The 11,059-nt window shown below is 45.0% G+C and overlaps 1 protein-coding gene across 11 annotated transcripts in view; it reads right to left on the reverse strand.

The window, feature by feature from the left end:
• Positions 1 to 10,130, reverse strand: part of LOC126277885 (protein turtle-like) — a 798,080-nt gene extending 787,950 nt beyond the window's left edge. For all 11 annotated transcript variants that reach the window (XM_049977425.1, XM_049977435.1, XM_049977434.1 and 8 more), the window contains exon 1: positions 10,091 to 10,130. The gene's annotated coding sequence lies outside the window, so the exon portion shown is untranslated. The remainder of the gene's footprint in view (positions 1 to 10,090) is intronic.
• Positions 10,131 to 11,059: the final 929 nt, after the last annotated feature.

The raw sequence follows: 11,059 nt of genomic DNA on the forward strand, positions 1-11,059 counted from the left end.
TTATAATTTGTACAGAAACCAGATGGCAGTCATAAGAGTCGAGGGGCATGAAAGGGAAGCAGTGGTTGGGAAAGGAGTGAGACAGGGTTGTAGCCTCTCCCCGATGTTATTCAATCTGTATATTGAGCAAGCAGTAAAGGAAACAAAAGAAAAATTTGGAGTAGGTATTAAAATTCATGGAGACGAAGTAAAAACTTTGAGGTTCGCCGATGACATTGTAATTCTGTCAGAGACAGCAAAGGACTTGGAAGAGCAGTTGAATGGAATGGACAGTGTCTTGAAAGGAGGATATAAGATGAACATTAACAAAAGCAAAACGAGGATAATGGAATGTAGTAGAATTAAGTCGGGTGATGCTGAGGGAATTAGATTAGGAAATGAGACACTTAAAGTAGTAAAGGAGTTTTGCTATTTAGGAAGTAAAATTACTGACGATGGTCGAAGTAGAGAGGATATAAAATGTAGACTGGCAATGGCAAGGAAAGCGTTTCTGAAGAAGAGAAATTTGTTAACATCGAATATAGATTTATGTATCAGGAAGTCGTTTCTGAAAGTATTTGTTTGGAGTGTAGCCATGTATGGAAGTGAAACATGGACGATAACTAGTTTGGACAAGAAGAGAATAGAAGCTTTCGAAATGTGGTGCTACAGAAGAATACTGAAGATAAGGTGGATAGATCACGTAACTAATGAGGAGGTATTGAATAGGATTGGGGAGAAGAGAAGTTTGTGGCACAACTTGACTAGAAGAAGGGATCGGTTGGTAGGACATGTTTTGAGGCATCAAGGGATCACAAATTTAGCATTGGAGGGCAGCGTGGAGGGTAAAAATCGTAGAGGGAGACCGAGAGATGAGTACACTAAGCAGATTCAGAAGGATGTAGGTTGCAGTAGGTACTGGGAGATGAAGCAGCTTGCACAGGATAGAGTAGCATGGAGAGCTGCATCAAACCAGTCTCAGGACTGAAGACAACAACAACAACATGTCCTCTGTGTAATTCACTTTTTCTCTCAGGTAATGTGTTGGCAAGTAATGACAGAACGAGGTTCCACATGACGTCTATCGTCGAAAGTGAGTACCACAAAAATCCTGAAAGCCATCAGATGACAAGCAATGTATAACACAACACTTCTTCACAAAGTTTTAATTATTACCTAGGGAAAAAAGAAGTTACGTCATTAACTTTTTTGTTTCTTACTGTATTATATTTGGACAAAGAGCAAAGAGATGTTGACTGTTTATTGCTGTTATCACGTGGTGGTAACATATTATGCCCGTAAGAGACATAATGTCAATGTAGCACACTACCGAAATTTGCTCTTGGGGTTAGGGAGGTTGCGAAGATAAAGCATCGCGGGAAATTGCACAGGGCGATAACCTACTTAGGTAGTTCCAAGAAGGGACTTTCATAGAACAACATAGGAATATTCTTCAACTTCCTCGTGATCGATCAAGTATTCGAGGTTTGTGCAAAATGAAACAAAAAGGAAATGACACGACGGCATTGGAAAACCATGGCTGTCGTGATTAATAAAAATTGCTGTGTAATCAAGGAGGACTACTCTTCGGCAAAAGAGAATAATTTATCGCATGATTGAGAAGCTGCTGTGGTCCATTAGTGCGCAGCTGTTATTTGACTTTGAACTGAGTGGTTACTCTGTGACAAGCGTTCGTTTCAGTTGCAGTGAACGAGCAGTTTGCTGCGTATACGTCCGTGCGCTCTCATGGAAAACTAACGTGACTCAGTAGGTGCTGTTTACTTGCGGAAAAAAACAACGAAATTGCTATGATTAGAGGACGAAAGAAATGCACCCGTGTGTCTTTTCAAATGCGTCCTAATTTGGAGCTGACTGGAACACCATTAACTGAGCACACAAGGATAATTCTGAAAGTAAGAGCTCAGCCCAGAACAGAATTTTGAGCCACTTATCGATTGTTTATAAAATCAGATGAATCATTGTTTCATTTCAGCAGTAGTGGGAGGGTGAAAGCAAACGAAAGATTCGAAAACAGTTGCTCCCAACAGTTCAGAAGTGCGTGTTGTACTTCGATATTTGTGTGCAAAAGAATCTACTGTTTCTCAAATTAAACAGGAGTTGTGACTAGTTTATGAACCTACGATAATGAGTGAATGGATGATTACTAGGTGACATGGAGACCAGAAGCGTTGGTACACGTTTGCTTGGGGAAGGCCGGAGTGTCATGTGCAGTATACAGACTGATGAAATAGTTTAACACGTGGATCAAGAAATGCAAACTATTCGATGACTAACGACTGATGCTGCGGCGATGATTTTCCTCATATTGGACGTAGCACTGTGTAAGGTGGACACCGCAAGCGTACGAAAGAGGGTAAGAGGGGCACTTGCCCCCTCCCCCCTTGCAATCTGGAGTACAGAATTTTTTATGATTACAGAATTATCATACACTTCTAAAAGTGACTTCCCGTGATTTCGCTACACCTGTTAGCCAACTTCTGCGCTTCGTTAGTTTAAACGACACGTTCCGAAACGGACCAGCTCAATAACAAAAAAATCACAGTTGTGCAGTCCAGTCCCATCCCCCAGGATAAATTTCTGCGGACGCCTGTGGTGGCAACCGAAAATGCCTACCAACCAACACAATCGACAAAAAAATATGTAGCCGGAGATCGTTTCTGGACCGCCATCACTCATTTGGGGATGATTTGTTTTTTCTCTCTGATACGGATGACGAGACGTCGATATCTTACACTAGCACATGTTCAAAACGACCGTCAATTTAGTAGTATTATATAACGAAGATGAAACTGAAAAAAAAAAGAAATCTTCTTACTCGAATCGAAAATATATGGCTTCAGTTGTAGTTGAAGGAAAGGTCGTTCTTTTGGTTGAACGTGAGTCAACAACTGTAGCTGTCGTGTACTGCGAAACGCTCACCGAACTAAGATCTGCCATCCAAACTCGATGGCATGGGGAAGTATTTACTCGAATAGTCCTCCTCCACGGCTACTCGCTTGCATCCGTAGTTCCCGTACGAAGGTTAACGTTCAGCATTTTTGTTGAAAATTTTCGACTACTCACACTACAAACGGCACCACACCGCTGATACAATGTCTAAGTGGACACCGTTTTGAAGACGACGAGGAAATCAAGACTGCCGTTGGATGCGGGTGTGTTGAATACGATAATGCTGCATTACGAAAAGCTCTTGCAAGTGTACGATGATTACGTAAGAAAGTGAAGCATGTTATAAGGTCGTACGATAGCAAAGACGCCATTAGTCTTTTTCTAAGTCTTTTTTAATGATTGGTGCCTTTGAGCTTTAGGGGATGCCTCGTGTTCTGTAAGTGCACGAATGTGCGACTCTAGTCTAGCTTCTTCTTTGACAGTTCTGCAAGTTGTACAGCAGTCTTTAAACGAGCGACCAAGAGTGGAGTAATTATATCGCACGTTAGTGGTTTAGCGTGTTACAGTTTCTGTTTTTATAAAGTGGAGCTTAATACAACATTGCTCTCATCACATTTTTTGCAGTCGTGACCGAGTGGGAACGACACGCTACTAGATAGAGCCCACGTAGGTACAACAAAAGAACTTTATTAAGTCAACGCGCAACACAAAAAAGGTGCGCAACTTGGTGCAGGCTTAGAGTTAATTACTGTATGCTGAAATGCCCGGTAATGGTTGTAAGTGACTGAAATCGGTGGTAGGATGAAGTCCTCCAAGGCGGAAAGTTTGGAGACGATGACGGAGGTGACGTCATACGAAGCGATGCGGAGTAGTTGGACAAGCGGCATGGAATGTGCTCCTCGGTATTCGGCTGTGGGCGGTGTTCATACTGGGTGATGTCCCACGAGGTGATAACTCAGAGATGATGATGGAGAAGACACTTCTTCAATGCCCGGCGCTTTGATATGCGGCCTTCGATGTGCTCCACCTTCATCGGCTGTGGGCCATGACCGTAGTGGGCTGTGTCCTGTGAGGTGATAGGTCAGAGACAATGTCTGAGTTGGCGTCCCGCAAAGCTGTGCAAAGGGGACACTCGACGGGGATCCAGAGGTCTGAAATACAGCCAGCAAAGTGCTCCTCTATTTTCATTGGTGAACTCCGGCTGGAGAGTCCGCAAGTTGAGGCCGACATTGGTCCCAGAGTGAGTGGTGCCCCTGCACGAGGGAACTCCATTTGAGGGATCGCGGACTGTTAGCGCTTGGCTCGGGGTGACTCTGATGCGAAATGCCGTTGACTGACCAAGCAGGGATCTATATAACATGTTCGCGGGTGGATACAGGGACCAGCGCTTGGAGGTATGTGACTGCTGTGCTGTTGGCGTAGGACGTGGTGAGGCTCGCGCCACCAGGAACCATGGCGACTGCTGCAGACTCGGATGAAAAAAATCCTGCTCGTTTATGTACACTACTGGCCATTAAAATTGCTACTCCAAGAAGAAATGCAGGTGATAAAGGGGTATTCATTGTACAAATATATTATACTGGAACTGACATGTGCTTACATTTTCACGCAATTTCGGCGAATAGATCCTGAGAAATCAGTACCCAGAACAACCACCTCTGGCCGTAATAACGGCCGCGATAAGCCTGGGCATTGAGTCAAACAGAGCTTGGATGGCGTGTACAGGTACACCTGCCTATGCAGCTTCAACATCATACCACAGATCATCAGGAGTAGTGACTGGCGTATTGTGACGAGCCAGTTGCCCAGCCACCATTGGCCAGACGTTTTCAATTGGGGAGAGATCTGGGGAATGTTCTGGCCAGGGCAGCAGTCGAACACTTTCTGTATCCAGAAAGGCCAGTAGAGTATCTGCAATATGCGGTCGTGCATTATCCTGCTGAAATGTAGGGTTTCGCACAGATCGAATTAAGGGTAGTGCCACGGGTCGTAACACATCTGAAATGTAACGTCCAGTGTTCAAAGTGCCGTCAAAGCGAACAAGAGTTGACCGAGACGTGTAACCAATGGCACCCCCATACCCTCACGCCAGGTGATACTCAGGGGTGGCGTTGACGAATACACGTTTGCAATGTGGGTTCACCTCGATGTCACCAAACACGGATGCAACCATCATGATGCTGTAAACAGAACCTGGATTCATCCGAAAAAATGTTTTGCTAATCGTGCACCCAGGTCCGTCGTTGAGTATCCCATCGCAGGCGCTCCTGTCTGTGATGTAGCGTCAATGGGAAACCGCAGCCATGGACTCCGAGATAATAGTCCATGCTACTGCAAACGTCGTCGAGCTGTTCGTGCAGATGGTTGTTGTCTTGCAAACGTCCCCATCTGTTGACTCAGGGAACGAGACGTGGCTGCACGGCCATGTGGATAAGATGCCTGTCATCTCGACTGCTAATGATACGAGGCTGTTGGGATCCAGCACGTCGTTCCGAATTACCCTCCTGAACCCACCGATTCCATATTCTACTAACATTCATTGGATCTCGACCAACGTGAGCAGCAATTACACGATACGATAAACCGCAATCGCTATAGGCTACAATCCGACCTTTATCAAAGTCGGAAACGTGTTGGTACGCATTTCTCCTCCTTACACGAGGCATCACAACAACATTCCACCAGGCAACGCTAGTCAACTGCTGTTTGTGTATGAGAAATCGGTTGCAAACTTTCCTCATGTCAGCACGTTGTAGGTGTCGCCAAGGGCGCCAACCTTGTGTGAATGCTGTGAAAAGCTAATCATTTGGATGTCACAGCATCTTCTTCCTGTCGGCTAAATTTCGCGTCTGTAGCACGTCATATTCGTGGGGTAGCAATTTTTATGCCCAGTAGTGTATATAGCAGACATTTTTCCCTGTGATCGCAGGAACTCATGTAGTGAGCAAGCGAGAAAGCCGATAACCCGCTTTACATGGCTGTGTGACTGGTAGTTTTGCCACAGGGGTTACATGTTCGATACAGTAATTCGACATATGTTTCTCAATGGCGCAATTTAATTGTGATTGATGTGCGCGCAGGCTGTCTAGACAGCAGCTACGGGTTCACACCACAAAGGGGCCGAACCACAAAACTTTAATAGGAAATGTCCAAAGAAGTTTCGGGCTTGCTGCTGGTTGTCATTAACTGTAAACCACGATGCTTCTACAGTCTATCACGAATACCTAACCATAACTTAATAGTTCTTGTAACTGAAGGACAGACTCCAAATTTTTGTTGTGGCTGTTATTATGTTTTATTGTAATATGTTTTCAAAGAATATAAGACAATTTTAATAAGTAAACTGTGTTTGAAATTATACAGCTTATGTCAATTCTCAGCATAAGAGTATTAGGCGGGACATGTTTCTGCATCTTCCCTCCAGCTGGAAAAGTAACGCCTAGGATGGCAGTACAAGCCACCTTGCCCCTCCACAGCATGTTATTTTGCTTGGCTGCTGTGTTAGACACGTCGGTAACGTATACGCAACGGAATAACTCGGTCAATTAGGCCTAAAGCAAGAGAGCAGTTTTTAATATTTTAGCTATTGGTGTCGGCTATTTCAACTTTTATTTTATTTTTTAATTTTAAGCAATGTTGGATGACTTCTGGTAAAACATCATGTTTCACGTTTATATTCTCAACATTTGTGTTTTTATTACAGGTCACGTGGGGGAAGGCGGGCGTAGCTTCTACTTTATAGCACGTAGCGTTTGCGAACTACACTCCTGGAAATTGAAATAAGAACACCGTGAATTCATTGTCCCAGGAACGGGAAACTTTATTGACACATTCCTGGGGTCAGATACGTCACATGATCACACTGACAGAACCACAGGCACATAGACACAGGCAACAGAGCATGCACAATGTCGGCACAAGTACAGTGTATATCCACCTTTCGCAGCACTGCAGGCTGCTATTCTCCCATGGAGACGATCGTAGAGATGCTGGATGTAGTCCTGTGGAAGGGCTTGCCATGCCATTTCCACCTGGCAACTCAGTTGGACCAGCGTTCGTGCTGGACGTGCAGACCGCGTGAGACGACGCTTCATCCAGTCCCAAACACGCTCAATGGGTGACAGATCCGGAGATCCTGCTGGCCAGGGTAGTTGACTTACACCGTCTAGAGCACGTTGAGTGGCACGGGATACATGCGGGCGTGCATTGTCCTGTTGGAACTGCAAGTTCCCTTGCCGGTCTAGGAATGGTAGAACGATGGGTTCGATGACGGTTTGGATGTACCGTGCACTATTCAGTGTCCTCTCGACGATCACCAGAGGTGTACGGCCAGTGTAGGAGATCGCTCCCCACACCATGATGCCGGGAGTTGCCCCTGTGTGCCTCGGTCGTATGCAGTCCTGATTGTGGCGCTCAGCTGCACGGCGCCAAACACGCATACGACCATCATTGGCACCAAGGCAGAAGCGACTCTCATCGCTGAAGACGACACGTCTCCATTCGTCCCTCCATTCACGCCTGACGCGACACCACTGGAGGCGGGCTGCACGATGTTGGGGCGTGAGCGGAAGACGGCCTAACGGTGTGCGGGACCGTAGCCCAGCTTCATGGAGACGGTTGCGAATGGTCCTCGCCGATACCCCAGGAGCAACAGTGTCCCTAATTTGCTGGGAAGTGGCGGTGTGGTCCCCTACGGCACTGCGTAGGATCCTACGGTCTTGGCGTGCATCCGTGCGTCGCTGCGGTCCGGTCCCAGGTCGACGGGCACGTGCACCTTCCGCCGACCACTGGCGACAACATCGATGTACTGTGGAGACCTCACGCCCCACGTGTTGAGCAATTCGGCGGTACGTCCACCCGGCCTCCCGCATGCCCACTACACGCCCTCGCTCAAAGTCCGTCAACTGCAGATACGGTTCACGTCCACGCTGTCGCGGCATGCTACCAGTGTTAAAGACTGCGATGGAGCTCCGTATGCCACGGCAAACTGGCTGACACTGACGGCGGCGGTGCACAAATGCTGCGCAGCTAGCGCCATTCGACGGCCAACACCGCGGTTCCTGGTGTGTCCGCTGTGCCGTGCGTGTGATCATTGCTTGTACAGCCCTCTCGCAGTGTCCGGAGCAAGTATGGTGGGTCTGACACACCGGTGTCAATGTGTTCTTTTTTCCATTTCCAGGAGTGTACTTAGCAATCAGTGATAGGCACCTGTAGTTGCCACGCAGTAGCTGCGTTAACTGCTTGCTTATGTCGCACGACTAACACATCGTTGTATTTTAAATCTTAAGTATTTTGCTTTTTAGATTTTAGTTGGATAAGTGTTGTTACACCTGACCCGGTATAAAAGTGTTGCATTTCAGAGCCTTGCCCTGAAACTGGTTGTGTACATCATCAAAACCGGTTACCGGAATTAAAAATAAGTAATTTATTACGATCTGGACTGCTTTTCGTATTACAATAATGTGAAAGAGCTGGCGCGAGAAAATGGTTAAGAGGTACAGAATCTACAATTAGTGGCTGTTTGCAAAAAAAAGCAAGAGTTGAATAGTAAGTCAGTGTATAGTATTCATTTTTTACTGAACGGTATATGATTGTGTCAGAGCAATTGCAGTTATGATGTTTTTTTAAATACTTTTAGAAAATTAGTATTACTAGGTGCAGTGTCTACTATATCTTTGTGGGGTATATTACATTCTTAGTCAAGTGATGAGTGGTTTAATTTACAGAGTGGATGCATATGGCGTTGTGTTTATTTTTGGTAGATTTGTGTGGTGTGCAGTTTGTGAATCGTTGCGTGAAACCGAGACAAATATTTATTCTTTGTTTTTCAGTTTTGTTTCATTTTGTTCTGGTTAACGGCGCATATAGCGGAGGAATATTTTTTAATGCAGTCAGATGATGTATATAGGACCCCAGTTAGGGTTTTTGTAGTAATAACTTCAATTTTCCACAATTTTAAAATGTATTTTACGTCCCTGATTGCGGTCGTTCATCCGAGACAAACTGTGACAGCTAAATTATTACTGAGCATAGAGTTCAGGACTGAGTAACGTATAATTAAATTCAGGCCTCATTATAAGGAAGGGCGCCGCCACACTATTCGTAATACATATTTTGTCATCGATAGCTGTCGTGTAGATAGTCATTGTCCGGGTTTGTAATTGTACTTCCGTAGCGTCCTATTTACTTTATTCTTGAAATAACTGTGGGAACTTAGGAAGCCTAGGAAGTAATATGTTCGCAATGTACAGCAGTTTAAAATGTGTGTCGTTGCTCTTCACGTTACGTGGTAGGCGAGGACAAACCTATTTGTAAGATTCCCTATCCTGGGATACAATTGTGAACTCTGCAGATGTAGTTATCACTCGAAAACCTGTCAAATTTGTTACAGGCACACTAGCAGTACGAATTTTCTGTCATAAACTTCTTTGGAAAATAGCAAAAACAAAAGTTATACATTTTTGTAGTGGAACTTGGAGAAACGATTATGATAAACATTGATAATATTCTTCTAGGATGTGCAGCCGGATCATAACGTCATCTTGAAACAACAACGGTCTGTGTTTCGATCGTCGGAATAAAATTTTTAATTTTTGATAGCGATATCTCTATTTCGCCTGTTTTCACCACTGGCGGCGCTGTATGTTTACTTGCGCTAGAGGGCAGATACGGCACCTTTTCGCGCACCTGCTGTGGGCCTTCTGCGGCCTATATAAGGGCCGCCGCTTGCGCTGAGGAGTCAGTTCGGGCGAGATCGTGTACCAGCACTCTGACCTGAAGATAGCGGCCAGCTGGACCGCGGAAATGTTATGTCAAGATGACGTTATGATCCGGCTGCACACCCGAGAAGAATATTATCAATTATTACGCCGGGATAGCCTTCGTAATCACATGATAAACGTTAATAGGTCAGATGTAGAGAGCAAAATGAACAAACCATTTGCAGTAAGATTCCATTGCTTTAAACACTCATTATTTCTGGACAGTTATGACACAGACAGGAGCGGATGAAATGAACTATGTTCATTTCTCGTTCGTAAAAACACCCCAAATCGAATTAATGCTGTTACAGAGCTTCCTGCTATCTCCAGTAACTCTAACCAGAGGTACATATTTCAGTAACGTCTGAGCTGAAATCGGGTTTTTCATGTTTTATAAAGAAGACAGCTTATGGACGACGAGAAACAAAGGAGTCACTCACCTGGGAAGCCGCGCCGCTGGCTCAGCACTGAGGGCGCCCCCTGTGGACAGCAGATTCAATTGTTATCACGGAAACGTGGTAGCTTCTAGGGTGTGTGCCTAAACGGGAGTCGAACCCGGAGCCACCTGAGCATCCACTAAAGACCAACTCATTCTCCAGCCTGCCACTGGTTCTTGCCCGTTATTTCCAGCTTCTCACTGTATCCAATGTATCAGAAGCACAACCCAGTTTTTGCGATAAGTAGGAGAGAACATAAATTGTACCTAGTGCACTACGAGGCTTCCTCGGTTGGATCAGTTTCATGACCAGAGCCTGAAAAATGTGGAGCTGCCTGGGTTCGATTCCCGTCCTAGCATAAAGTTTCAAATAGTCGTTTATATTAATTTTATAACTAATATAGAATTACGATTCTGTTGTTCTTAAGATCAAGTCTTGTTTTGTTCTTACATCATGTTCAGGTTGTAAGTAGGCTGTTTAGGTGTTTATATTGGTAACGCCACGTAGCGCTCTGTATGAAAATCATTGGATGTGCTGTGTGCAGTCTGAGGCTGGTCGGCATTGTTGGAATAGACGCTATTGTAGCGTTGGGCAGTTAGCTGTTAACAGCGCGTAGCGTTGTGCAGTTGGAGGTGAGCCGCCAGCAGTGGTGGATGTGAGGAGACAGAAGGCGAAATTTTGAGAGCGGACGATCTGGACGTGTGTCCATCAGAAAGAGTAAATTTGTAATATTGGATATCATGGACTGATATATAAATTATCACTTTTGAACACTATTGAGGCAAATACATTGTTTGTTCTCTATCAGGCATAGTTAGCAAATGAAAGATTCTATCATTAGTTAGTGACTTCAGTAGTTTGAATCTTTTATTTAGCTGGCGCTCGCTATATTGCAGTAGTTCGGGTAACGAAGATTTTTGTAAGTGATTTGTGAAACATATAGGTTAATGCTAGTCAGGGCCATCCTTTTGT

Source organism: Schistocerca gregaria, chromosome 6 (assembly GCF_023897955.1).
Source record: "Schistocerca gregaria isolate iqSchGreg1 chromosome 6, iqSchGreg1.2, whole genome shotgun sequence".
Lineage (NCBI taxonomy): Eukaryota > Metazoa > Arthropoda > Insecta > Orthoptera > Acrididae > Schistocerca > Schistocerca gregaria.